The 25,609-nt window shown below is 39.3% G+C and overlaps 1 pseudogene; it reads right to left on the reverse strand.

Moving 5' to 3' along the window:
* LOC149163679 (UDP-glucuronic acid decarboxylase 4 pseudogene) overlaps positions 1-22,130 on the reverse strand; it is a 160,200-nt pseudogene extending 138,070 nt beyond the window's left edge.
* Between the last annotated feature and the right edge of the window lie 3,479 nt (positions 22,131-25,609).

Here is a 25,609-nt window from a genome sequence, read left to right on the forward strand (position 1 = left end):
GTTAGTTTGTAACTTCTGGGAAACTGTGGGAAAGAAACTCTGTTTCTTCACTGTGTATTTTTGACAAAGAATTAATGAAAGGCAGCGGCTCTGTTTCATGAGATTCTTGTGGTTGTGAGTGTAGAAAATGTGTCTCTTATGTTTTCATATGTATTTCGTTATGTTTCATAATTCAATTCATGTTCATTTCCAATGAAATTTTCTGAGTGAGATTAGGTAGAATTCAATTTTATTGCTCTTCCTGTGGGAAAATTTCATGTTCAGTTTCCTTCTTCTATTGAAAAGGATTCATGTTCCTATGCCGTTTTCACACTCCTCAGCAATCTCTCCATTCCACGTTATTCCAAACTAAATTGCTACACTTTCTGCCTGCCTTGCCTCACGAAGTAATCTATGCCTTTGTATTAAATTCTCTGTTCTTTGCTAACCATTGGTCACATACCATCCCAGAAGCTTGGTCATTCATAAAAATTGTTTCTTATATCCATATTCACTTACTAGCCTAAGATCAATATTTCATTGTAAGTCATCTCAGATAGTTTTTTGCTTATCTATTCACTGAGCGTGACTCGGAGAGAGCCCTCTCCTGTTCTGGTAGGGCTAGCTACCAGACTGAGCGTGGTTTGTGGTTACCCTGAATTTTGCCTTCCTTCAGCCTAGGGCAGATTTAGGTGCTAACATAGTGGCGACCATACTAGGGACGAAAATGGTTTGCTTAAAGATTGTCTTGCCCCAGTACTTCTACCAAGTTCAGATCTGATGGTTGATGGTGAACAACGATCAGACATAAGAAGGCTGAAATCATTCACCTGGTGACTCCATTCACTGAAGAATCCAGCAATCATTCCTTCATGGTGACTCCACCGGAGGACTAACTCTTTCTCTACGAAATGGAAGGATCTTACACAAAGTTTGGGTATCCAAAGTGGAATGGTATTTAGGTTCTACTCTGCTTTCTTGTAAATTACTTCTTTGTTGTTCTTGAAACTACCCTAAAAGTTTTTCCGAACTTGTTGTATGATAAAGGTGATCAAAATCTTCTCTCGGTCTATTCAAAAAGTGTAAATAGTGAGTTTCCCTTTGATCCTGGCCTCCTTACTTCTCCTACATCTTATGATGATTCTCTGCAAAGTGATGAGCCTAAAGAAAACAAAACTGATCCCATAGCTCTTGTACATATCCCTACAGCTGTTATAATCCCAGATAGGTATAAACCTCTTGTTTTACTTTCTGTTCTTCATGCTTTCCCCAAAAACTATGATCTATACTTGCCAAGATTTGACGGTGAATGTAAGAGTGTCAATGCTGAGCAACATGTGCAAAATGTTGAGACTTTTCTAGACCTTTTCAAAATTGATGAAGAAGATGTCAGTATAAGGCTTTTTGCTCTTTCTTTGCAAGGCAAAGTCAAGAGTTGGTTCAAAGCCCTACCTAATGCGAGCATCACAGATTTACAGCAGTTCATCAAAGTTTTTCTTGACAGGTGGAGGATCGAACAGAACCTTTTCCTTATCGTAGAAGAGTATAATCAGCTGAAAAGACTGCCAGGGGAGACAGTACAACAATTTTCAGCCAGATTTAATCAAGTTTATTATTCAATGCCAGTTGATATAAGACCCACTCCTGGATCTGCTCTCTTGCATTACCCGGGTGCCTTTGATCCAGAAATGGAGTTTCAACTGAGAGAAAAGAATGTCGCAACACTTGAAGAGATGCAGAACAATGCAGTAAATGTAGAGGCTCATTTGCTGATCAGAAGGGCAAGGTTGAAAGAAGAAGAGATGAAAAACGTGGATCCAGAGAAAACTACACCTTTAGAGGAAAAGCTTGACATTTTGGTGAGTGCAGTAGAAGAGATGGTGAGGAAAATGACTGCAAAAGATGAAAATGACATTCATGAACAAGTGGCTGATCCAAAACATTTTGTTTCTTATCTCAGTAGTCATAAGGATTGTTTTGTAGATCATCTTGGAGAAGAAAGACCTGTTGATATGACATGTATGCTTGACGACGTGTTTTATACTGATGATTTGCCTCAGTTTGATCAGTATGATGATGATGATTATGCTCTCCAAACAGAAGCTAATCTTGTAGACAAATCAACAGCTAGTTTGTGGGATGAGGAAGTTCGCTTATAGCAGCTCGAGTACAGTGATCAAACGATGCATATCAGCTATGGAAACGATGAGGAAAGTGTAGCAGATTTTGAAGTAAGTGAAGGATCTTTGCCTTTGTGCTTTGATTCATGTCAATTCATTAGAGAAAATTTCCATGCAATCAGACATCAGCTATCGACAAATCTTGGTTTGGATCCTCTTGAGGGCGATGAATACTTTGTTCCAGACTTCTTATATTCAGAGTTCCAGCCCCTAAATTCCATTAATAGTCAGGTTGCACATGAAGACATAGAAGCTGGCTTATATGATCAAACGATACAAGAAGATTCCTTACCTTTATGTTTTGAATCATTTCAGTTTTTGCGGGGTAAATTGCATAGTAAATCTGCAAATGAAAAGCTTGTAGGAAATCAACAATCTCTCAGTTTTAATGTTGAGGATGAGACAAATGGTGAAATTTTTGAGCAGTTCGTTAATAATAAATCTTCCCCTGAAATGATTGATGAAATCATTTTGGATACAAACCCAGATTTGCAACCACCAAACACAATTCAAGGTTAGATTACAGATGAAGGTGAGGTAGCCAAAATACATGATTTAATGATGCAAGAGGATTCTGTACCCTTGTGTTACAAAGAATTTCAATTTATAAGGCAGAATCTTCATAATATCTCTAAAGAAAAGGATGAACAACCAATAGGATGTCATACAGTTTCAATAGATACATCGCAGCAGTCTCCTCAAGTTTTTGATGATCCTTTTGCTCATGTGTTAGATTTTGTTTGCTGTAAAAATTCTTCTTCATCAGCTAACCATGCGACAAAAGAGAATGTTGATAATCATCTGTTTCAAGGGTCACCTTCATTGTCTTGTTTAACAGATTGTTCATTTCATAGCCCATACCAAAGTTTGTAGTCATATGAGGAGATTGATAAAGGAGGTTTTGGTTCTATTTGGAATCAACAATAGAATTTGGTTCTTCACGAAATTCAAGATCCTTTTGACCGCTTGCTGCAATCATCAGAGAAAGACAGTGCAGATGTGAGGAAAAGTTTAATATCCAGCTGTGAAGATTACTTGGACTAGAGCAGTAATGTGTTAATGGAAATCAATGGCGATGCTTATGAATATCCTTTTACAGTATTCTTGAAGTCATCCAGCCAATTCATGCTTTGCAAGTTTGTCAGCAGTGAACTTGATTCCAAGTTTCCATGGGAGTTTCCTTTCAATTCTTCCCTTTTCCTGCACATCAGAAAGCATTTGGGAAGAAATCAAATATCAGCCATAATGCTTACTTGGTTGCATTGGTTGTTCCATCTCACTTGACCGGGTGGTGGAAAGAGTAATTAGGGTAGGTTTGCTGAATAAGCTCAAATATGAGCATCTTTCCATTTTGTTAGTTAGGATTTAGTCATGTATGGTTTTATTATGGTTTTCAGTTTGAGTCTTCAGTCAGAGTACGTCTGCATAATGTCAATTTCCGTGTTTTGACTCCATAGCCCAATGGACGAAGGCACTGTCTGCTCACCCAAAGATCTACAGTTCTTGGCACCTCCAAGGAGTTGGAGCTACCATCCCCCATTGGAGCCAATGTTAGTGTCAGTCTTTGCATCCTTCCTCCAATGATCAAACATGCTCTTACAAAGTGATTTTAAGGTGTCAAGGTCAAATTTTGTCATTTCAGTGAGTCTTCAAGCAAATTTGGTCATTAGGCATTAGGTCTAGGGTTTGATTTTACCCTTGTCAAAGTTGTCCAAATGACATTCCATGTCACCATTCAACTGATTGTACCATCATTCAAAGGGTTTTCATCATCATGTCAAGTTCCACTGGGTCATTTTACACCTTGTTCATGCTTCAGTTGCGCCTAGGCAAGGTTCATTTCCCTCTCCTAGGGTTTTGAAGCTAATTTCTCTTGGATGGTCAAATCATCGGAAAAACTTGTATCCTGATGTTCATACACCTTCCCCTATCCATAATTTACCTTATTAAACACTTCCCATCACTAAAATCCCCCAAATTCCTCATTTTCACACAAACCCTAGTTTCTTGCTACAACTTGGCAATTTTCTAGGCTAGGCCTGTGTTTTGCCTTTTTGGACCCCTTCCCCTCACTCAATTTCTGAGATTCCACTTTCCCCTACTTTCTAACATCCCTCCCCACTTCCCAAAATTTTCTCAAGAATTTAGAAGCCCCCTATCCCCTTCATTTCGCTTCATTTCGACAAATCCCTTGTTCCACACATCGGGATAGGTTTCACTCAAATGATATTTATGAGCAATAAAAGATGAATTTGGGAAAAATGAGAGATTTTTTTGTCCAAAACATGCCAAGGAAGAAAAAACTCCTTCACTTTTTACACAGGTGTCATGGTTTTGGAGAAATGTCAAAAATACAATCACCTCGGGAGAATTGATGCACCTCTGAAGTGACCTTGGGAAAATCAAGTTTTTGCCTAGCTTGGTTCGCCAAATGACTTGCTTGATGAGCCAAATGATAACTAGACACAAATGGATTTCAAATGAGCTACCATGATCTCAATTTGGAGTTGAGGAAGGTATTCAAAAGTTGACTGCAACAACACTCTTCCTTGAGGTAGCCTCATTTGGCACATTTTGACCCGTCTTGGGAGATTTGATTTTTGACAGGGAAAATGAACTCCAAATTGAAAAATTTCAGTTGGGTTGGAAAGTAGACTTAAATAAATTTCCAATGAGCTATCCTGTGCCCAATTTGGACACCGGGAAGGCCTCAAAAAGTCACCTGGAAAAGGGCGCGGCGCACAGAGGGAGTGCGGCGCACTGGGAGAAATTTTCCAGTGTAAATTTACACTAGCGTGGCGCACATGAGGCGCGGCACACAGGGTTAAAAGGCCTAAATTTCATTGAAATTTGCCTCCAAATTTCCAGGTAGGGTCTAAATCATGGCTTTCTCATCAAATTTTATGGATGATATGGTGGTTCTTGGCTATGTTCAATTTCCACAAAACTCATAAGACCAACCACTCAAAAAACATCAAAACCATGGTGGCTAGGGTTGCATAATTGAGGTATTGAGGCCAAGGTTCTGTTTTCCTACCATTTTTCCCTCTCCTACCATTTTTCCCTATCCTCCCTTTCTCATTTTTCCTATTATCCATGCCCTAAAATACTACCAAACCCTATCCCCTATCCCTCCCCTTATTTGTCAACATAACACCCCAAAACCCTACCTTGTCAAAACCCCAAAACCCTACCCTATCAAATACCCAAACCCCCTACATATCCCTAAAAAAACTTCTCCCCATAACCCCTATTCCCATCACATTACTCCCCTCCTAATACTCCCTTTTCATTGTTCCCCTTGGTGGCAGATATCACAATAACACCTAGTTTCACACCATCACCAAAAGGGCAGCCCAAGTACAGTACACACAGCAGTCATGGCATCACAGCATTCATCAGAGTATGAGATGGAGACACAAAGTGACTCATCCTCAGAAGAGCAGGCTCCCAAGAGACATCACGAGAGTGGCAAACATGTTAGAGATGAGCCCACTACCCTCACTGAATTACAAGCATGCCCTCTTGCTATGTCATGTTTCCAACGCCTAGCATGTTTTGAATTTTGTCAAAGGGTGGCAAATGTCAGAGTTCATCATGAGTTGGCCCGTTTGTTTGTGCTTCACCTACAAGGAGTTCAGTCTATCTTGGCCGGGGTCACCTTCACATTGACACCCGAAACTATCTCAGTGGCAACAGGCATACCATATGTTGGAGAATAGTGGCATAAGAAGAAGAAGGTGGATAGGCATCATGAGTAGCAATCAGTGATTGAGGCCTTATCCCTTGACTTGGAGAGGGCTAAGTGTAACATGAAGTACCTGGAGCAGAGAAACAAACAGCTAGAGGATCAGCGGGCAATCATGGAGCTAAAAAACATTTGAGAGCATTGCCAAGCTGCAGAAAGAAGAAGAGTTGAGCTCACATCATTGGAGCAAGAGATCAATGAGGATCGGGATGCCCATCTCGAGAGCATGAACATGCACTTGGAGAGGCTGCTAGACAAGGCTGACTAGGACCATGCTTTGCTAAGACATATGGCTTATCATTACAGGACACGAAATATGAGTGCAAGGGCCCGGATAAGGAGCTTGAAGGCAAAATTGAGGAAAGCAACAAGAAAGGCAAAAGAGGCAAAAGAGCAATATCGGCTTTGAATATTGGCTGAGGCTTCCTTGGCCCATCATAACACCCCATAGAGAACCTCCGGCCCAAATTTCAAGAAATTTGGGGAATTTTTGGTCACATGAAAAATTTTTGGGCAAAACATAGGGTTTTTCTCCCCGTGGCACGGCGCTAAAAATATAGAGCTCCAAATGAGGAATGGTTTGCATTTTTGGATTCAACATGGAAATTCGCAACTACTGGTGCCTGGACAAGAAATTTGGGCAAGATATGAGTCTCCAAAAGGTCAAAAACACCCAAAAAATGGCCTCTCTGCCCCTTTTTTGACACACAGGAAGCAGACTTGGGAGAATGGAGATTTGGAGGGGAAAATGAGCACCAAATTCAAAAATTACAGTGGGGTTAGAATGTAGACGGGACAGGCTTTCCAACAAGCCCACTTGGGCACATTTTGGACACCTGAAAGTGCCCCAAAACAGGCCCCAAAGTAGCACGACGCACAGAGGAAAAATTGCCAAATTTGCTTCCGTTTCGCGAAATTTCGATTCATGACTTCTCCAAGTGGGCCCGCTCATCTACATTTCAGTTTTTTGCAACCTAAGGCAGCATTTAAAGTATTTCCTCTCCAGATTGGCTTCTATCCAACTGTCAAAGGAAGGCAAACGGTCACCCAAGCCATTTGTCATGTTTGTAACGTTGTACTTGTAGCTGATGGTTGGCTCTTCACCTCCATTCTGTAATGATTCGAGTAACTCCCCAACACTTGGGCGCTCTATCTCTTCATGGCACATTCTATATATTGTATGCAAGCCATTTGCAAGGGTTTTGTTAGTTCGTAACTTTTGGGAGACTGTGGGAAAGAAACTTTGTTTCTTCACTGTGTATTTTTGACAGAGAATTAATGAAAGGCAGCGGCTCTGTTTCATGAGATTCTTGTGGTTGTGAGTGTAGAAAATGTGTCTCTTATGTTTTCATATGTATCTCGTTATGTTTCATAATTCAATTCATGTTCATTTCCAATGAAATTTTCTGAGTGAGATTAGGTAGAATTCAATTTTATTGCTCTGCCTGTAGGAAAATTTCATGTTCAGTGTTCTTCTTCTGTTGAAAAGGATTCATGTTCCTCTGCCCTTTTCACACTCCTCAGCAATCTATCCATTCCGCGTTATTCCAAACTAAATTGCTACACTTTCTGCCTTCCTTGCCTCACGAAGTAATCTGTGCCTTTTTATTAAATACTCTATTCTTTGCTGACCGTTGGTCCCATACCATCCCAGAAGCTCGGTCTTTCATAAAAATTGTTTCTTATATCCATATTCACTTACTAGCCTAAGATCAATATTTCATTGTAAGTCATCTCAGACCATTTTTTTCTTATCTATTCACTGAGCATGACTCGGAGAGAGCCCTCTCATGTTCTAGTATGGCTAGCTGCCAGACTGAGCGTGGTTTGTGATTACCCTGAATTTTGCCTTCCTTCAGCCTAGGGCAGATTTAGATGCTAACAATGCTATCAAGTCAATCTGCTCATATATAACCTGAATAGATCTCCATATATTACAAATGGATTGATTGATGTTAGACCACAAAATGCCTTTGATTTCTCCCAGAGGCTTATCTAAAGAGAGGTCCTTTTCCAATGCTTTCACCTTGTTCTCTAATGCTTTCACCTCTCTTGTCTTTTCTGCCACAGTCATTTTGGATTTGTCATAATTCACTTCTAATTTTGCCAATTTCTCTTTGGCTTCTTTCAATTCTAATACTTGGAGTTTTAATTCCTCCATAGCCTTTATTAACTCCTTTGTGGTCATGGTAGTGCTGCTGTCCGCTGCTGTTGTTGTTGCTGAAGTACTTGCTGCTGTTGATGCTGGGACAGTGGAAGGCACTGCTGTTGTAACTACGGGAGGGGCAGTTGTAACTGCTGGAGTTACTTCAGGTGGCTGGGAGGTCGACCTTCCCTGCTTTTCTTGTAATGCTTTCTCCAATTCCTACTCTGTCTCACTTAGTCTCTCATTCATTTTCATAAGCAGGTCCATCATGTCCTCCTCTGCTTTTTTCTGTACAATCTCTGTAGTTTGTGGATGCATAGTACTAGGCAGCTTGAATTGTTTCCTGAGGGCAGCAATGTCCTCTTCCTTCTTTTTCATCAATGCTTTTATTCCTTTGGCATCCTTGGGATTATGTCCCAGCTCAATGATAATATCTTCCAAGGACTTTATCCTGTTGTCCTTGGCTAACGAAGATGCCTTTTCCAAATCTAGTTGGGCAGATGTGTTGTTCAATGAGTTCTGCAATTTATAAGCCAACATTGCCTTATCTGCCAATGTAGAGTAGACCATCTCTCCAGTTTGCTTGTGCAACTCAATCTGGTCCATAGGATGAATGTCTTTGGCAAGGACCTCCAGGTTTGTTCTAATGTAGTCAGCTGCTGACTGTGGTTGCTGCACCTTGGGCTTAAAGTGGCTCAAGATCATTTTTCCTTCTTTAATGTCATATGCAGACATTGGCCTTTGCTGGTTGGCGGGGATCATCTTAAGAAATTGGTCATAAAGTTGCAGCCTCAATGGATCATTTCTAGCCTTAATCTCTGTGAATGTTCTTTTGACATCTGAGGCCTGCTTGCTTGATGGTCTTGTAGATGAAACTTCCACACTATGCTGCCTTTCTAGGTCCTGCCTATGAGAGCTGGTGGATATTTCTATTACCGGGGAGATCTGTGGGCTGGTTTCCCTCTCACCTCTCAGGCTTTCTAAGGTTTACTCAATAATTTCCTCTTCATGTAGAGGATTTATTCTTTGCCTTTTTGCCCCTGGTTGCTCTACTGGTCCACTTACAGGTGTGGCCTCTTCTCTGTCTCTCTTCCTGCCCTTTTCTTCATTTAGAGGAGTCTGTAATGTTGATATCTCTGGTGCTTTGGTCTGGACAGGAGGAATTTTCCCTTGGCCCTGTTCCTTGGATGTTGCTAGTTGATCTGTCATTATGTGTTGTTCTGTATCTAGCACTTCTTTGCCCTTTGATGTCCCTGCAGCTGGTGTACTGCTTTCTTGCGCAGGTTGCTGTGAAGTTCCAGCAGATGATGTACCCACTCCGGTCTACTGAGGCAGCTTGAAAAATTCCTGTCCAAAAGAGTCCAGGTCAAGAGTCTTTTCTAGATTTTTCATAGCTTGTTCCATTTTCTCTTGCTCGGTAAGCTCTTCTATCAATGTGCCCTCTACCCACTCATCTTGATTAGCAAATTGCTCTATTTCAGGGATCCTACAATGTTTATAGGCTGATAGCCTGTTTTTTACTTTTCTTTCACAGATAAATCCATTTGGGTCATAGGGTACCCACCAAAAACTCTTCTTTAATTTGAGTTTTTCCCCCAATATTTTATCACCATCTTGCCATGCTTCCTTTTTGTTAATAATAAAAGGGCCTAACTAGTTTCTTATTTTCAGCTGAGCTTTTTTCATTGCACTATAAAAGTGAGTCAAATCTGAATTGATAAATTGCCTGAAATATTCTAGAGCAAACAGTCTCATAGGCACATATTTTGGCAGCTTATAAGGGCACAGCTCGCAGCCATATATTCTAATTTCAATGTGATTCTGGTAGAAGTACCAGTCACCTATTTTGTAGCTTTTGGAGAGCTGTGAAATTTTCTGCATATCACCAGAGAGTCTAGGAGGAGGAGTTCTCATTAGTAGAGAGGAGACCGGATGTATAAAAAAATCAATGAATTCACAGTAAGTGTAAGGAGAGTTATGGACTTCATGGAAGACTGAGGTCCAAAAGATCACCGACCTCCTTTCTCCTTTAGAATCCAATTTTTTGATGGGAAACTGAAAACTGTCTGTTTGAAAATACATGAACAGATGATATATATAAGAAGTATACTTGAAGACTCCTTCTCTTTCTAGATTCAAAAGTTGGTCATGGATCTTGTTGGCAATGAAAGTAGCATAGTCATATTTGATAGCAGGGGGCTGTCTTGGAGTAAATGTGGACAACAAAACTAGGGTGGTCTCATCAACATATTCACTTGTCTTGAATCCCAAGACATAGGATATCATATCAATGATGAATCTTCCATCCTTATTGAACCAGACATGTAGAAAGGGAGGTGGGAATTTAGGCTGGAAATTTGGTATCATAAATGTTTGAGCAATGCGGGTTATCTCTGAGTTTGGCATTTTAGGGCCCTGCTCAAGCAAGAATCCCATAGAAAGAGGAGCCAGAGGCTAGATGGTTTTGAAGTGTAACATCTCATTTATGTACTCAGGGGTTGTATAAAAGAGAACAGTTCCAGATGGACTCTTGACTGCTCTTTGTATAGGTTCATAATTAGCACAACATAAGCGGATTACATCTGGGAATACATTTACTGAGGGGAGGTAGTACCTGGGCAGATTGGATTCCCATATCCCATAGAGATCAGTCTTACTTAGGTGATTGTTCCTAATTTCACAAAATGCTTGGAGGTGGTTTTCATTACCAGTTAAGTCTTGGATTTGAAAATCTCTATCAGCTAGGGGTTACCACTCCAGGTCTTTATGAGGTACATTGAGGGGAGCAATGTTCAGGGCCACCGGAGCTTCCATTGCTCAGTTCCTTGGGTTTTTAATTGGAGGTCGAATTTCTGTGGGAAAAACTGGTGAAATGGGAATTCTGGTGAATTTTAGTGGGCTAACAAACTGTTCTGTTCTTAAATTTGGCTCTCACGGGTGTAATTTTATAGAGGAAAACTAAAAACACGGTTTTGGAAGGTGAAATGGGTAAATACCTGTGTTTTTGGATGCGCACGAGAGTAATTTGCAGGTTGGACGATGAATTATAGAGCGGGATGCCAGATTATGCTGGCCGGGGTGGTGGACTGGAGCTCTGGTAGCAGCTTCGACGTAATTCACATGCACTGGTCTCATGAAAATAACGAATAGAAATGAACGAAAACGAAACTTTCACGGGTTTTTGACAAAAATTGGTTTTGCGGGCTTTTGGCGCTTTTTTCGGATGACGTCTGCATGGCGTGGTGTTTTGTCGCGACGCAAGGTACGGAAGGGTGACGTGGCACTGATGTCAGCAGTTGACGTGGTGATGATGTCAGCAGGGGGGTCAGTGGGGGTGGTAAGCGGTATCGGCCCATACTGCTTTTGGGCCAAGGTGGTATTGGGTGGAGGGGGCGCGAGCATGCCAGGAGGGCACCACCTGTCCCGCGGTACGACAGGAATACCACTGTTCCTCGGGTGGCAAAGTACAGGCAACAGAGGGGTTGCGATATTGATCTGGGCCATCCGATCGGCAGGCCCAGATCTAACAGCTCGCGCTTGCTGGAGGTAGCGGAGAACTATGGCGCGAGGACCCACATATATAAACCATGAATTTAAACACATCGGGGGCGTGTTGATTGGCTGTCGGGGAAATTAAAATGTTAATCAACCAGATGTTGATTAACCTCAAATATATGAGCACGGGGAGGTTTTTAATGCATTCCGGGTGAATCATTAAACCCTCATCTCTATAGTGTTATGATTATATATTAATCAGGGCAGGATAATATTAAAATATGGGGTTTTATATATTAATATAGTACGGGAAAAGGGAATGAGCATAGGGATTTAAATAATAAAGTTTAAAATGTAATTAATGTGATTCATGAAATGGGAATCGCTATGTGAGGATCTTAGGCTATAGGAAAAGTAAGGATTTTACACAAGAAATGTGGCTTCTTTTATCCTAAGTAAAAACAGAGTTTCACTTAGTCTTTTTCATGAAATGAAGTGATTTAGGAGCATTGAGCAAATCTCAATATCCTTGGGGGGAGGTTAGTAAGTGTTTGTTGGGAGAAGTGTGAGGGGAAGTTAGACATGCTTCATTTGATCTGTCACCACATAGTTGCCATGGTATTTATGACAATAATAGGATGAATTACCTTTGAAAGACAAAATCACCCATAACCCTGCTTCTGCAACATCAAAACTGCCTACCCATCCTATTATACCTAACATTTTTTCTTCCTTTCTCCTTGGGTGCATTTAAACTAGCAAACCCTTGCTCTCTTCTTTTCTTTTAACTGCCATCCTATCTAAGTCTTCCCGTATTTCTTCCATGGGCTCAGATTCAGCTATTGAGCACCTTTGTTTCTCTATCTAACTACTTATTTGCCAAGCTTGAATTGTTTGGACAGATTTTATTCTCTATCTCTAAAACAAGAAATTTAAACATGAACTTGGCCAAGATTGAGCTGTTTGGCCATCCCTCAACTATGGCAAGAGTCAACTGGTTGCACACAATGAAATTCTTTGCAAAAATAGAACAGTAGTGGCATTTTGGACTAGCACACTTTCCTGGTCTTCTTCATTTGGGGTTCATTTTCCTTCTTTTTGACCATTTCATTCTTTTTTCCCTTTGATCTTTCTTTTAGGGCATACCCTCTTTCATTTTTTGATTTTTTGATTTTTTTAAAATATGGAACCTTTGCAGCATGGAAAGGATGAACATATTTGGGACTTTACCAGTCAATCATGAAATATGACACCTATTGGTAAATGAGCATAACACTGGTTCCACTTGGGGATGGCTTTTCCTAGTGAAAAGTCAAGAACAGCAGGTCAGATGGCCTTATATTCAATTCTTGCTGCATTCTGAAATTTCCCCTTAGATGTAAGTAAACAAAATTGTACCTCTGCAACATATATACATTTCTCATGAGCTCATTTAAATAATTGCAGCTCTGTTTTGGATAGTTTGTCTGAATGTTTGTTCTTCTATTTACAGCTCCCAAGTTTTCTTCTTCAATTTCTGGTAAACCAAAAAAAAGGTAACACAAAAAGGTAGCACAGTTCCTTGATTTTTGCTTGAAATTTCCTACATCTTCCTTCCATCTTATTGTTGTAATAAACTGCAGAAAATAAACACTCTTATGTACAAGTTAGAGTCCTGACATATCAACAAACTGGATCAAAATAATGCTTCAGCATCCGACCATTGACTGGTCCATCTTCTGCTTCTGTACCATTCAAGATCTTCAAAAAATAAGTGTTGTTTCCTTGTGAAGCCTGAATAGCAAAAGGTCCCTTCCACAGGAAGTCAAACTTCCCATGTTTTCTTTTATCTCCCCTTTTGGAATCCCACTTCAGTACCTTGTCTCCTATGAAGAAATATTCCGCCTTAGTCCTCTTGTCAAATATCTTCTTGTGTTGTTCTTGTAGAACTTGAGATCTTTGATACACTTCTTCTCTAGTCTGCTGTAAATGAATAGTTTGATTTATTCTTCTTTGAATTTCATTGGGTTCTACGTGTACTTCTTGAAGCAACTTTATCACAGGGACTCCCAAAGATGAAGGGAATACGATCTCCATGCCATAAACCAATTCATAGGGGCTTTCTCCAATGGATTTCTTTGTAGTCAATCTGTCTGCCCGAAGTGCATTGATAAGCTTCTTATGCCAATTTTTCTTGTTTTCTTCCAATACTTTCTTAACGATATTGATCAGGCTTTTATTGGATGATTCAGCTAGACCATTACCTTGAGGGTAATAGGCTGTGGAGTGGCCTAAGGTGATGTAGTATTTGTGACAAAAATTGATCATTCTTTTGGATTTAAAAGCAGCAGCATTATCAGTTATAATCTTTTTAGGACAGCGAAATCTAGACAGGATATTGGTTTCTAAGAATTGTATGATTACTGAATCATTGGCCTCTCTACAAGGGATGGCTTCTATCCACTTGGTGAAGTAGTCGGTGGCAGTCAAAATCCATTTATGCTGGCCAGAAGATGGAGGGTGAATTTCCCCAATGAAATCTAAACCCCATTGTTGAAATGGTCTTTCAATGGAAATTGGTCTGAGGGGTAAAGGTAGAAGCTTTCTCTTGCCTTCAAAAATTTGACACTTATGGCAAGAAGTTACAAATTTCTTTACATCAGCAAACAGGGTGGGCCAATAAAATCCATCCCTTAGGATTTTATCAGCAGTTGATTTCCAGTACAAATGCCCACCACAATCCCCTGCATGAAACTCTTTCAGCACTTTGTCAGTTTCATCCTTTGTTAAGCAACTCAGTAAAATTCCTTCATGATTTTTCCAAAATAAAACATTATCTAAAATACAGAATTTTGAAGCTTTCATTTTCAGAAATATCTTTTTAGTTTTGGATAACTCTGGAGGAGCCTACAGGTTGAGCAATACATAAATTATATCAGCATACCAAGGTGATTGTAAAAAGGCCTGATTGATCTGTGGAGTTGCCATCTCCTGTTCATTATCCAGTTCATTGATATCAAGGGCTTGAAAGTTGGTTTCAGTCACAAGTTTGGCTAATCCTTGTCCTTTTATCAGCTTTGTTGGTTTAATTTCAATGTCATATTCCAAAATTTTAGCTATCCATTTGCCTCTTTTGCCTTCAATTCCCTCTTGAGTTAGAATATCTTTGACCACAGTACTTGGTACATAAGCTATTACATGAGAGTATAAGATATAAACTCTAAAGATCTTAATAGCTTTTACCAGTGCATAAGCCTGCTTTTCCATGATTTGATATTTTAAAGGTGCATCTCTCAGTGCTTTGCTAAAGAAGGCTATGAGTTTTTCACACCCACGATCATCTTTTTGTAGTAAAACAGTAGCAATAGTATGTTCAGATGCAAACGAGAAGATTATGAAATCTCTGTCAAATTTTGGGCTTGTAAGGACTGGTGTTTTAGTTAAAGCCATCTTGATTTCTTCAAATGCTTGCTTAGCTTCTACTGTCCACTTTACCTTGGAATCCTTTTTCAGCATATTATTCAGCAATCTAATTAATTCAGCCAAGTTGGGTATGAATCTCCTTAAAAAATTGATCTTCCCTAGGAAAGCTTGAAGTTCTTTGATATTTCTAGGGTGAGGAACTTGTAGAATGGCTTGTATTCTATTTGGGTCAATTCTAATGCCATATTTTGAGATTATGTGACCTAATAGTTTACCTTCTTCCAGGCCAAATAATGATTTCTTTGGATTTAGTGATATACCATATTTTCTGCAGATTACAAACACTTGTCTGAGATGAGCTAGGTGTTCCTGATTTGATTTGGAAAAGGCAGTGAGATCATCTAGGTATATGACCAGGAAATCATGAATTTCTTTAGCAAAAGCTATGTCCATTGCTCATTGAAATGTTGCCCCTGCATTCTTGAGTCCGAATGGCATCTTTACATACTTGAAAGTTCCCCATGGAGTTGTAAAAGCAGTCTTTTCTTGATCATTAGGGTGAACTAAAATCTGGTTGAAGCCTGAAAACCCATCTAGCAGTGAGATCCTAGAGGCACCTACTACCCTTTGTAAAATGTGGTCCATCTTGGGTAAGGGATAGTGGTCTTTTAAAGAGACTTTATTCAGATTTCTCAAATCAACACACAGCTTGATTTCACCTGTTTTCTTCCTAGTGGGCACTAAATTAGAGACCCATTTTGAAAATCTGATGGGTGCAATTATTCCAGCTTCATACATTCTCTTGACTTCTTTTTCAATTAGAGGAAGGAGTATAGGGTTGACCCTTCTAAGTTTTTGCTTGAAAGGTTTTTGATTTTCTTTGAGGGGTATTGTATGCTGAATTACAGAAGTATCATAGGACTTAAGATCTTCATAGCTCCATGCAAAAACATCCTGGAATTATTTAAACAGTTCAACATATTCCAGCTTTTGGTTAGGAGGCAAAGTTTTGGACAATTTTATCATTCTAGGATTTTGTTTAGTCCCTATGTTACAATCCTCAATTTCTGCGTTTAAAGGCTGCATTTTGGGTTTCCTTGAGATATCATTAGAATCAAAAATGTCTTCCAGAGGAGTTAATCCTGTGGGTAAAAAAATTATCCTTTAAATCAATCACTTTAGGTTCTCCTCCAATCGTTTCATCAAAGTCTATTTCTTTAAGCTCTTACAACTCTTTACTGGTAAAGTTTGTTGGTTTTTGTATTTGATTTGTTGTTTCAGTTGAAATGTGAGTTTCAATTTTGTCTATTTGATCAACTTCACCAATAGTGCCTGTGTCTATATTTGTGCTGGAAAATTCTTCTTTTAAAGTTAGGAAATTATTTATCTGAGTGTCATTGTAAAACACTTGCCAGTTTTTAACATTGTCAGGTACAGTTGGTCTATGTTTAATTTCAGCTGTAAAGTGATGATTAGGCTGAAATGGCAGTTTACAAGTACTGGCAAATGTTGCCAAACTGTGAGCATGCAAATTGTGTTTCCTTGGAATTTTGGCAAGCTGTGATTCTAGAAAGGTATTGAGTATTTCAATTGCTGCCCCTCTATAAGATCTTAACCTAAGGTCATTTGTGAGGAAGTTTCATTTCATTTGTTGAATAACCAAATCAGAGTCTCCCAAAATTGATATCCTAACTGCCCCTAAACTTTTGATCAATTTGAGTCCTAGCAGGAGGGCTTCATATTCAGCCATGTTATTTGTGCACCTAAAATTCAGCCTATATGCATGTCCTTCAGCATGATCATTTTCCATGTTATGTATCCAAATTCCTGCCCCTGCTCCTAGTTTATTCACTGATCCATCAAATTCTAAGTACCAAAGAATTTCATTTTTGTAGCTAGTATCAAGCGTTTTAAAAATTTGCTTAGTAGGCAGAATTGGATTTTTAGTTTCATGTGGTTTCCCTTGTGTGTCTGTTGTATCATTGGTCACAGAAATTTCTTGAATCTGAACACTAAATTTTTCATTTATGACTTTTTCTTGTACTGATGCTAAAACCTTGTCATTAGTTGGAGGGCAAATTTCAGCGTTGTATAAGATGAAAGAGTCCATATCAGAATGGATGGAATAGATGGGAAAATTCTGGGGTTTCTCCTGGGTGCTTATCACATATTTCATCAAAGTTTCCCTGTACAATCTCTTTGGCTGGCCAAAGACTAAGATAGTGGCATAGGACATGTCCAACTGTAAAGATCCCTGGAGCTTTGCACCCCAAGATCTGGATAGTAACATGCCATATTTTGGTGAGATATCAACTACCACTACATCCATTAAAACTGTTGGCAGGGTATTGAACTAGTGATACACACAAATCTTTGATGGCCTGGTGATATCAAAAGAGAACAAGTCTTTGTATGACCTGGTGATATCTAGGTCCAACTTTTCCATCACAGATTTAGGCATTAAATTATGGGAAGCTCCAAAATCAAACATTGCATTGTGAAGTACTTTATCATGAATGTTTAGACTTACATAGAAAGGATGAATTCCTCCATCTATTGATTTACCATTTACTTCAGGGCCAAAAATTAATTATGGCTGGTCATCAAGGACATTTATTGCATCTCTGCTTTGTGAAATTTGAAGTGATCTGCTGATTTTTTCTCTATAGACATCATGTTTAGCCAATTCGGACAATGGAATGGCTATTTTTAATTTGCCTATTTCAGTTTCAAGGTTGAAAGGTTTTTCTATTTGAATTTTTTCATTTCGGGCAGCAAGATTTTCTTTTTCTGCTGTGTTTTCAATGCTTTTTTCTTTATCAGGAGTGTTGTTATGAGTTGAATCTGCTTCAAACTCAATTTCAGGAGGTTCCTTTGCATTTTCTTTGGGAGGAAAGGAAGTGGAAGGCTGACTGTTTGATGGTTGACTGTCTGATATGTCCTCAACTGTTGGTTCTTTTGGGTTGAAGTCTGTTCTAGTAGGGAGTTGTATAGGGGGGTTATTAACCTTTGCTTTTTTAGGCTGCTTGGCATCTTTGTGCTTATTGGGTTCAGGAACATCTATTGTTCTTCTCCTCAACTTATATTTTTTGTGAACCTCATAGATGGTTGTATCATATCCCTCCCTAAAATCAAATGATTCGCCTGATTGCAGTTGGAATTCATTAAGAGAGTGAGCCTCTTGGTCTTCTTGGGTCAAGAAAATTTGTTGTTCACTATTTAGACCCATTAAGTTAATTTGAGAGTCTTTTGTTGGCTCACTAGAAGTTGAAGCTTTAGCATAGTTTTCCTGGAATGGGGGTCTAATGTTTTGGTCAGGACCATCTTTTCCAGTATTGGGATTCTGATTTTTCCTGAAATTTGGGTTTCTTCTGGTATTGCTCGGTTGACCATCCCAAGAGGATTTCCTCTCAATTGTTTCTACTCTATCACCCAGTCTATCCATTCCTTTAATAATTGCATCTAACTTTTGTTCAAACGTAGAGGGTTCTTCTTTGAAAGGTGTCCTCCTTTCAGCTCTGGCTCGAGCTCGTTTAGAAATCAGATTGGACTCCACACTAACAGCTATACTTTGCATGTCTTCTAAGCTTGGAGGAGCTCTTTCCCTAAGCTGGTAAGCCATATTAGAATCAAATCCATCAGGGAATTTGATCAAGGCTAGGTCTGGTGGAGGTCTGAGATTCTGAGGGATAGCATTGTATACATTATTAAATCTGGCACAGTAATCTTGAATAGTTTCTTGTGGGCCTCTTTTCAAGATTTCATATTCTGATAGGATGTGTAAAGGGTCCTTCTTCTTTTCCCATCTGTTCAAGAAAGTTTGATAAAGGGCTTCTGGATCAGCAATAGTGTTTGCGGGGAGTTCCCTAAACCAGGTCCTAACATCACCAGTTAAACTTTGAACAAAGATCTTCATTCTCACATCATCATCATCAATCTCATAGTTCTCAAAATAGTCTGTCATTTTCTTGGTATGTTGTTGTGTTGTGTAAGTGCCAGCACCACCAAAATAGGTAATTTTGCTTTGATAGTCTTGGGGCATAGCCCCTAGATTTGTAGGTAATTGCAGGGGTGCATATCAGTTTACCATATTTACAGAGAAAAGTGTAACAGTTGGAAGAACAGGGATAATAGCTAAGATATGTGCAGTGGATGGGGGAGTGGAAAAGATGATTTGAAGCGTTGATGGTGAACTAGGAGAAGTTGCAGCAATGGCAGAGAGGACTGCTGCTTTTCCAGGAGTAAGTTCAGATTGGATATGGTTCTGCTGAGGTGTGTCAAAGTGTGAACTAGCAGAATGTTCTTGACTTTCTTAGCTTCTAAGGTTCTTAGGGATCAAATTATGATTTTCAAAGATAGGTGGGGGATTTGGATCTAGATTTGATCTAGTGTAACACATTTTCTTCTTTGGAGCCAGCTTCTGAATATGTTTTTTGGTATTTTCTTGAAATATTTTGAAGAATACAACTTTTAACAATATGTTCCTAGGAAGTTTTAAACTATGAGAGTCTTGAATTTTCCTAAAGATCTATTGAAAAAGGAAACTGATCAATTCTTTGAGACAGCTGTTCAAAGCCTAAAACTAGGCTGGAGATAGACTGAAGCAACTTTTATTTACTCCTGTAATTGCATAACATAAACAGTTTCAAAGGCTACCTAGCTAACTTCAGGCTCCATCTGTAGCTTTAGAAAATAGACAACAGTAACAAACAATTATTCAGTTCCCCAGCAGAGTCGCCAATGATGTTATCAAGATAAAATGTGAACAGAACTGAAAATGAATGAGATGTAGCTCACAGGTGAGGCCTACACCTGGAGACTACACTCAGAACAGAGAGATCACTCTCGTACACTCTATTATTCATGAATGAGAGATTACATCATTTAAGTACAACACCAGGAATTAGGAAGTTGTAACCAAACCCCTAAACTCTAGGAACTAATCCTAAACTAGGGAGATACGTTACAACTATGTAACCATTTTCTCCATTAATACAAAATAATATAATTATTTTCAAATCCCCCCCTTAATGGAGAAAGGGTTGTCCTGGACTCCTAGCATCCTTCTAAACAATTCAAACTTCACACGTGCAAGAGGCTTTGTAAAAATATTAGCCATATTGTCACAAGTTTTACAATATTCAACAATAATTTCTTTTGACTGTATCTTCTCTCTGACAAAATGGAACTGAGTGTCTATATGTTTGGTGTTTTTGTGAAACACTGGATTGTATGCCAATTTAATGGTGCTCTGGTTGTCGCTTTTGATGGAAGTGGAATTCTTCTGTTCTTTTCTTGCATCATTGAGAAGCCTTCTCAACCAGATCGCTTTACACGTCGCTGCACACAATACTTGATACTCAGCTTCACACGAAGACAAAGCTACAGTACTCTGCTTCTTGTTGCTCCATGATATGACCCCGGATCCTATGCTAAATGCGTAACCTCTGATAGATCTTCGATCATCCAAGTTACCTACCCAATTAGAATCTGAAAAACCTGCTAGAATAACCATTCTGAACCTTTCCAGCAAGCTTCTGGCATACTTCCCTTGAGTAAGAAAGGTTTGTCCAGAGTCTTTCCATCTCATACACTTGTGACATTTGATTTCTTTGATCAGATTGTTAGCATTCCCTGTTGCAATCATATCATCTACATACAAAGAAATCAAACTAATTTTCCTCTGTTTATTAAACTTGGTATACAGATTTGGATCATTCAAGCTCCTATGAAAGCCATGCTGTACAAAAAATGAGTCAGTTTTCTAATACCACAGCCTGGGTGCCCGTTTTAAACCATAAAGTACCTTTTTCAATTTACAAACAAGATGTTCCTGCCCCTTTTTCACAAAACCTTGAGGCTGTACTAAATAAATTTTTTCCTTCAAGTCACCATTCAGACATGCAGACTTAACATCTAGCTGGTGTAGCTGCCATTTGTGTTTTGTTGCTAAGGAAATTAGCATTCTAATGGTGTTTAATTCGGCTACAGGAGCAAAGGTGTCATCGAAATATATTCCCTCTTGCTGTGAGTAACCCTTTGCTACTAGTCTAGCTTTAAGTTTATATATACTCCCATCTGCATTTATTTTTGGTTTATACAGCCATTTGCATCCTATGGGGGTTTTACCTTCAGGCAATTCAACCAAATCCCAAGTATGGTTTCTATTTATTTATTCTATTTCCTCATACATTGCAGCCCTCCATACTTTAGATTTACTTGCTTCCTCATAATTTGCAGGTTCTACAATGTTTAAAAACTTTGACATTAAAGCATAGTCTCTCAATTTTAATGGTAATTGAGTCTTCCTACCAGATCTCCTTGGTAGGGGACTTACCTCAAATTTGTCAGCTCTAAATGGGCTTGCTTTATCACCTTTTTCCTGTTCTTCTTTCTTCTCTTCTTGTTTCTGCTCCTGCTCTTCATCTTCCTTACTGTTTTCTCCCATTAGCAATGGAATGTGCCAATCACTGTTAGAGCCATCCTTTCCCTCTTCAATCTGTTCTAGTTCTGACATTGTTAATTCCCCAGGATTCCCAAGATTGAAAGGACCAACATGTTCGCCCTCCTTAAGTCGCATAAGGCCTTCAACTTGATCAGAAACGAACTGGAAGCTCCGTGTCTGTTTCCCATTTCCAAAGACTGTCAGAAGCTCCTTGTGCAAAGCCTGAGCAACAAAATTACTTGCAACGTGACCATCATCACGGCACATTCGCGAACCGTATGTATTGAAAATTCGAGCAATCCGCACCTCATCATTCTCCTTCCTTCCTGTGAAGAAATTGTTGACAGCAATAACACTGTCGCCTCTTTCCATGAGCCTGTCAAGTAAATGACTTCCAACAAAGCCAGCTCCACCCGTCACGATAACTCGCAGGGACTTTCTCTTCAAACCTAGGAGCACTTTAGCCCCCGAATTCACCATCGAACCCGAATGATACTGAGCACACTGAGAAACAAGCGTCTCATAAACAACCCGATGAGGTTTTTTGGGCACAAACCTTCCATTTTCATTAACATTAGAAGCCAAAAAACCATGCTGAAGGATAAAGAGAGTCGATGCGATGGTGATTCCTATCAAAAATAACAGCAACTGTTGCTCCCTAAGCAAATAATCTATTGGCCTGATAATAGACCACGTCTTTTCTGGCTTAAGAGAGTACTCATCACTATTATTCATATTGGGCTGATAAATTTCTGATCCTATGATGAATTAGTCTTCAATGAGCCACCACCGGGCAAGTCCGATCTGCTACCACCAAACAGATCCAGAACTCCAATGCGCCACTAACGGGCAAGTCCGATCTGCTGCTAGCGAACAGATCAGGAACTCCAATACGCCACCACCGGGCTACTCCAATCTGCTGATCTTGTGATCTACTCACTGATTCAGATCCAGAAATATCTGACAACTCAGCAAGATCAGTTCCGCTCCAAAGAGAAAATTCGCCGTTTTTCAATACAGTGAAAAAATCGATTTGATCAAAACTGATCCGATCTGCCTCTCCTGGATAGATCTGCAACTTCTCCGATATGCTTCTTCACAAATCGCCAAACGAAGATGAGGCTTCCCGCAGATCTCCTTGAAGGTAGATTGGCGCGTCCCCAAGCGGATTGGCGCGTTCCCGAGCGAAAAATCCGCGCCGAGAGAAAATCGGTTAGAGTAAAGTTTGCTGGCGTGATTAATCTGTGAAATTCCGCTCCAATCTAGTATTTTGGTGCTCTAGCGCGATTAATAAATGAATAGTCGCGCCAATTCATCTTCCTAGCACTACTGTCAGTGCGAAAAACGCGCCAATTCCCTTCTACTCAGAGAAAAAAAAAACATCCGAGTCCAAGCCAGGTGTTCTGCAGTCCACTTGCTCAATTGAGCACAAAGCTCTTTGTGTACACGCGGCCATAGAGGCACCTCAAACCACACAGGCAATTCTACCACAAGGAAAGTTGGCCACAAAGGCACTTCAGTCACAAGAGGTGATATAAGATCAGGCTCACCCACTCTGAGCTCTGATACCAAGATAAAATGTGAACAGAATTGAAAATGAAGGAGATGTAGCTCACAGGTGAGGCCTACACCTGGAGACTACACTCAGAACAGAGAGATCACTCTCGTACACTCTATTATTCATGAATGAGAGATTACATCATTTATGTACAACACCAGGAATTAGGAAGTTGTAACCAAACCCCTAAACTCTAGGAACTAATCCTAAACTAGGGAGATACGTTACAACTATGTAACCATTTTCTCCATTAATACAAAATAATATAATTATTTTCAACTTATCACTCAGGTTGTTCCCAAAAGTTGTAAGAAAGGGAATACTGCCGAGGTAACCACAGACTAATCTTTTAGATGCAGGTTCTAGCCAATCTGCATCCAGAGAGGGCTCTTTTTTTATAATTTAGCTTTGTTTAAGGTATATTAGGCTAGTTATGAAGTACAAGGGTTTGTTTGATTTTTGGATGGTGATATTCAACAGAATAGAGGTGTAAATCTAAAAATTTCAGTCCATTGGGCTAATGGAGTCTATGAGGATGAATTGCTGGATATGGTTTCTTAGACAGAGGGTGGTACTACAAAGCAAGGTAATCAATCAAGGAACAATTTATAAGTTGGAATTAGATGGGATGGAGTCAATGGGTGAAGGGCAGTTAAGAATCCTTCATCATGCAGACAGAGGGAAAGTGGATGATTATTACTAGGGGGAAATTAAGAATTCCTTAGCTAATATTAAAGATGTAAGAACCAGGGGAAACAGGAGCAATTAAGAATTCTTGTTTATGCTAATTCTGAAGAAAACATTAACAATGACATAGATTGAACACAGAGTGCAGTCAAGCAAGTTCTGAGTTATTCTTTTTCCCCGTTATTTAGATTATGAAACATAGATGATATATAAAACGTAGAAACTGTAAAACATAAGTTAGAAAGACTTATTGATCCATGCAATGATTCAAGAATTTTGTAACATGGTCCTCTACCATCAATTCCACATCCAGAGAGTCCAGCAACAATGGATTCCAACAGCTTTTGTATTCAGAAAGTTTTCAGAGATACAACGTAGTCTGAGAAATGCATCACCAACCCCGAATACTTAACTTGGGGAGGCATTTGTACAAAAATGTTTACAAAATATCTCAATGAGATAATATCTAGCAATAACTCATTCTACCTACTCAAAAGGAGAAATAAATGATCTTGGAAACAGGGGGAAATAAATGAAGAAGTAAATGTTGTTGTGCTGGCTGCTCAATTGGTGCGATGTGCTGGCTGTAAGCTCGATGAGTCGGCTGGTGGTTGTTTCCACTGATATTCCGCGCTGCTGCCTCAGCTTTATCGGGTGTATTTAAATTTGATTCGATGGATTGTTGCCTCGCATGACTCTTATTCATTCCTATTCTCCTCTTTATGGCATATGGTACCAAGGCTTTTGATTTACCAAGCATATAAAAGATACGAGAAATATATTTATAGAATTTGCAACATGCTTTGCCACCAATGTGTAGAGCGATAAAAAGGTGCCTTGTGAACTCCTAATTACCTCACATTAATTATCAACCCAGGGACGACTTTTTATTTCAAGAGTGTACTCTGTCTGAGGCGGCTACTACTTAAGAGTAATGTTTTGCAGTATAGTGCTTAAAACCCACAAGTAAATGAATGCTTGAAACAAAATCTAATTGGAACAGCAAGGAACTGAAATGTTCTAAACTAAATCATTCATTCAAACAACCATCAATCGAGGATATAGTAGCAATAACTCATTCCTCTAGAAATTGATGGAATAGAGTATGGACCATGGATCTGGGAGCATGGTAGCGTCTGCTGAGGCTCACAACAGCCTTGGACCTTCTCTCATACCAAAGCAATAAATGCAAGGAAATGGAATGGCAGCAAGTAAAAATGAAATAACAAAAGGAAATAGAACAGCAGTAAATGAAACATCAATCAAAAGAACTACATCTCGCGAGTCAAAACCAACTTACTCACATTTTGCAATAAAATAACAATCTTCAAAAGCAATTCCAATGATCTTTACTTTACGAGAAGATATTTACAAATGAATTATGGAACAGCATTTATCATATTTACACAACACACTTATTATAGCAATCTGATGTTTCCAAAGAACATGACTTCCGTTTCCAAATGAAATAATATTACTTTCGGGTTCCCACGAATAAGAGTTCAAAATGAATCCAATAGCAATATTTAATATGAAAGCTCTGTAACAGAAACGATCGGTTTAAATAGTGAACATGTAATCAACTCCGAAAAGATTCATTACGCAACATAGAGTCACTTACATAAACTTCTTGAATGAAACCATTAATGAATTAGTCGTAACAGAGCGTTGAACAGCATATAACAAATACATCAGATTACTAAACTATATAAACAATCCACACATGAAAAGATATCATACAGCAGCAAAAGATATGATACACAATAGCAGCAGCGTATTCCACCAGAGGCTGGGCCCTTCGCCGCCAGCGGACGCTGCTAGATTACTTCAGAAGGAAAAGGGTGAACAGCAACTCCCAATTCATTTATTAATCAGCCAATTGTGGAATCATTACAACAGCAAAAGCTTAATAATTACAGCATGAATAATCCACCATCGTTGTCCATCATTTCTCATTCCCCAAATCCAT

Source organism: Pinus tabuliformis, chromosome 5_1 (assembly GCF_031772625.1).
Source record: "Pinus tabuliformis cultivar Carrire ecotype Pingquan chromosome 5_1, CPIR1, whole genome shotgun sequence".
Lineage (NCBI taxonomy): Eukaryota > Viridiplantae > Streptophyta > Pinopsida > Pinales > Pinaceae > Pinus > Pinus tabuliformis.